This window comes from Zeus faber (genome assembly GCF_960531495.2).
Source record: "Zeus faber genome assembly, chromosome: 18".
In the NCBI taxonomy this organism is placed as follows: domain Eukaryota; kingdom Metazoa; phylum Chordata; class Actinopteri; order Zeiformes; family Zeidae; genus Zeus; species Zeus faber.
This window is the reverse complement of record NC_137210.1, coordinates 13,760,421-13,764,473: the sequence shown is the minus strand read 5'-3', so window position 1 is coordinate 13,764,473 and position 4,053 is coordinate 13,760,421. Positions and strand designations below refer to the sequence as shown.

The following is a 4,053-nucleotide window of genomic DNA, read 5'->3' as shown; positions in this document are numbered from 1 at the left end:
TACATATATAGCTATATATGTGTCTGTATGTATGTATGTATGTATGTATGTATATATATATATATGTGTGTGTATATATATATATATACACACACACACACACACACACACACACACATATATATATATATATATATATATATATATATATATATATATATATATATATATATATATATATATATATATATATATATATATATATATATATATATATATATTTATGTGTGTGTGTTTTACTTCTGTTAAAAAATTGGGCCATTAGTAAAATTATAGTTGAGAGTGGACATGTAAAGAGGTTTAAAAGAAAAATGCTCCTGAATGATCTTCTTTTCTTTGCCCACCCAGGCCATAAAGAAGAGACTATTACAGGCTTCTACGGGCAGAGTGTTCTTATGCCCTGCCAGTGCTCAGAGAGAAGTTTGGAAAAGACAGTTACTTGGCAGCGTGATGCCCCAATGCTCAAAATTCTCACCCATAGGAAGAACACTTCAACCTTTGACGACAGATACAAGGACAGGGCCAGAATCTTCCTGAATGAGGACAGCAACAACTGCTCTGTTCTTATTTTAAACCTGACTCTTAGTGACCAGGGGAATTACAGGTGCAGCTTCTTCGATCCTAGCTATTGCTATGTTAACATAACTCTCAAAGTTGTTGGTGAGTCACAAAGGGACCCATTTATTTGTTGATTTTTGAAACTGTTGCTATTCATTTGCTTGTTCCAATTCATCATAATTGTAAATATGCCCTTCCCTCCTCAGCAAGTTACACTGTTTGTCTGCAGTCTATCTCGGCTCCTCAAGGCCGAGGACCCAAGGTTTTTCAGTGTGATGTCAGTGGAAACTTCCAAGGGGCTCAGATTGACTGGGAATTGGATGGACAGCCTCCACCCAATGCTTCGACAACGACCCAGAATCATTCTTCCAATGGACTGTACCATGTGAACAGCAATCTGACGCTTCAGTTGGATGACGCCTCAAAACTCAAATGTGTTGTCAAGAACCCGAAGATTTTGCCACACACCAGCGATAGCTGCAATGGAGTAAAGGGTAATTGTTTGTTTGTTTATTGTTTGTTTGTTTGTTTGTAAGTCAGAGGGGTAACAGGTTACTTCTGTTATTTTCCGACCTTGAGTGAAAAATAAACCCTTATTAAAGGGGCACAAGACCACCTTTCATAGAGGCTGATCGGGAACCAATCTAAACGCAGATGGTGTCATTATTCCATAGCCATTACGCTATGCAATCAACATTAACTTCATAACGATAAGTAAAGGCAAATAAAAGTTGTCTATTGCCCCTTTAAAGAATGTGAGCTGAGATTGCAGATTGTGAAATAATTTGCCGTCCTTTTTTCTTTTAAACATTTTCTTTATTCTATTTGTTTTACAGAACCCCTCAGCAGCAATGTTTCCAAAGATTTAATTACTGTGTTAGCAGCTGTTCTTTTAGCCGTTTTTATCATAGTGATTGTCTTTGGAATCTTTGCGTTCAGGCGTTACCGCAAAAGGACAAAGGTCAGTTCCACTGTAGGTGCTTCTCTTACAGTTTGCCATGTGCAAACTTAAGAGGTTCCCCCTTATTGCTTATATCATTAAGTATCCAGGCTATACTACATTGATGGAAGTTGTAATATGCAATAACCAAATATAAGTATAAATTTGTGGTGATTTAAAGTTTTTCACTGCATTCTTCTCTTGCATCTAAGGAGGACGAAGAGCAAAGGGACCCTGACACCATCAACATTGAACTGGAACAGTTGTACCAAACGACAAGATGAAAAGGATTATTTCTTGCTTCTGGTAACCATTGCGCAAGGGATAACAAAACCGAAACTTGTATGGTGACATGTATTACTCTAGAAAGTTACAAGACAGTTGTTTTTGCCTTCTGCATTCCACAATGCAGACTTTGGGGGGTGGAGAAGATTCAAAGATACAAGATTCAAAAGATTTATTTTGTCACCCTCATATTGCACTGTACAACATGTAGTGAAATGCTTCTGAGGGAAACCCCAGAAACTGCTGGGCAGAGTATTACAAATAGAACAAAAAAACTGAATAAAACAAATCTATACGCGAGCCTATGTATGTATGTATGTATGTATGTATGTGTGTATGTGTGTGTGTGTGTGTGTGTGTGTGTGTGTGTGTGTGTGTGTGTGTGTGTGTGTGTGTGTGTGTGTGTGTGTGTGTAAATGATGTGCAATGGGAACACTGGACTAAAGAAGTGGATCATTTAAAGATAATAAATCAATATAAATCACTAATAAAGATAATCTTTAATAGTGATTTGTTGTTTACAAGACAGAAGAAATAGTCATCAATGATATTCTAAAATATGATACAAAGCATTTTGAAGTTATTGTTTTCATAACTTTTCTATCATTAAGGCCAGTATCATTTAAGTAAATTCTCTCTGAAGTTAGCATTGATGTATTAAACGTTTTTCAACAGTAATGTTTGTCAAAATCAAGTGTGGAGAAGAGGGAAGGTAAGAATAAGGACCAAGTCCCTTCTTTGTGTTCATGGTGTTTATAAGTTGTAGCTAGTTATAGTAACCTACATAGCCAAAATAAATGATAAATGTAATAGTTATTATTTTTTTATACAATATGTGATGTGAATATAAAATGCTTTAATATATAAAACAGTTATACACTCAAAATTGTAGAATGCTGTGTCTTTGTTTGCATTTTGCAATGTTGTCATTGATTTATTCATTTTGAATGCTTCCGTACAGTAGAAGTATGTTGAATGGTACTGGTTGAAATGGGTGCTACTGGCTCAAATATAAATTCTGTTAGAATGGTTCTTGTTCTCAGTGAACCATATTGCAGATTTGAGAAGCTCTTCATTATAATTAAGTGATGATGACGATAATAATAAATATAGCTGTGGCCAGTAATACACGGAGTCCGGGGTAGGCGTCCCTTTGTTGAAATTCAATGGACGAGTGTGCTTTGGTTCTCTGTTCCGGTGTGTTTTGTGACTGTAGAAGTTAATTTATTCGAGCCTGGTTACGGTATAATTCTATGACCGGGTGATGTTTGTGGCTGTGGTTGGGTTTCCTACACCACAACTAAGTTATCATTCTGAAGTAGTGCTGCATGATTATGGCTGAAATGATAATCATGTTTATTTTGGTCAATATTGTGATCACAGTTATTTATCACAAATATGAATCCATTTTGTGGAACAGAATTCCTTCATGTCACCTTGTAAATCAACAGAAAACTGCCTTCACAATAATAATGTTTTTTATAAACCTATAAATAAATAAATAAATAAATAAACTAAAGTGCTTTAACAGACGTCAATTGTAGAGGATATATAATGAAATAAATTGTGTGTAGTGGGCTAAACATTTTAGTTGTAATTTTACCTTAATTTTAAATCTCTGAGGCATCTGGAAGGGAACCCAAAAAGACAAAAATAATGAAATTATTTCAAAAGACATACACAATAAATACACTTTCCTTGTATTATGTAATTGCTTATGTTATTGTGACCATTCATTATAATTCAGGAAGATTTTATACATTGATATCTCTGGAATGTCTATATATTCTGTCAGTGATGTTTTTAGGTTTTTATTTTATAGAACTGTATCTGGTGCGTGTCAGTTGTCCTCAGAAGCATATATATTTATGACTTTTAATACACCGCACTTTATTTAATCAAATTATCTGCTGGCAATATTTTAACTTTTTTTTTCCAAACACAATAAAGGTTAATAATAATAAAATAATTCCTGTCACTTTGTGACTTCGTATGGTTAAGAGTTGTATCTTAAATTCCTTTAAAGTCCGATCCCGACTATATTTGTGACGTGATCAGTGTAATTTGTGGATTGCGTCACTACGCGTGGCACCATCTTGGTAAGGTTGAGGTTGTTGATCACAAACCTCTTTCACAATACTGAACCGCTGATGCGGATGAAACTTGAACGATGCCATGTTGGAACTGTCCCGAATACAAATCTTATTCAGGTTGTTTGTGGGTTCGTTGGATCCATGACATCCATAAAGTTCTGACGTAAGTCACACCTG

The 4,053-nt window shown here is 35.1% G+C and overlaps 1 long non-coding RNA gene across 1 annotated transcript; it reads left to right on the top strand.

Moving 5' to 3' along the window:
• Positions 1 to 853: 853 nt before the first annotated feature.
• Positions 854 to 2,632, top strand: LOC307244122. Its single transcript, XR_013844641.1, has 3 exons — positions 854 to 1,052; positions 1,395 to 1,519; positions 1,711 to 2,632. It is a non-coding gene; the product is annotated as an uncharacterized lncRNA (long non-coding RNA).
• Positions 2,633 to 4,053: the final 1,421 nt, after the last annotated feature.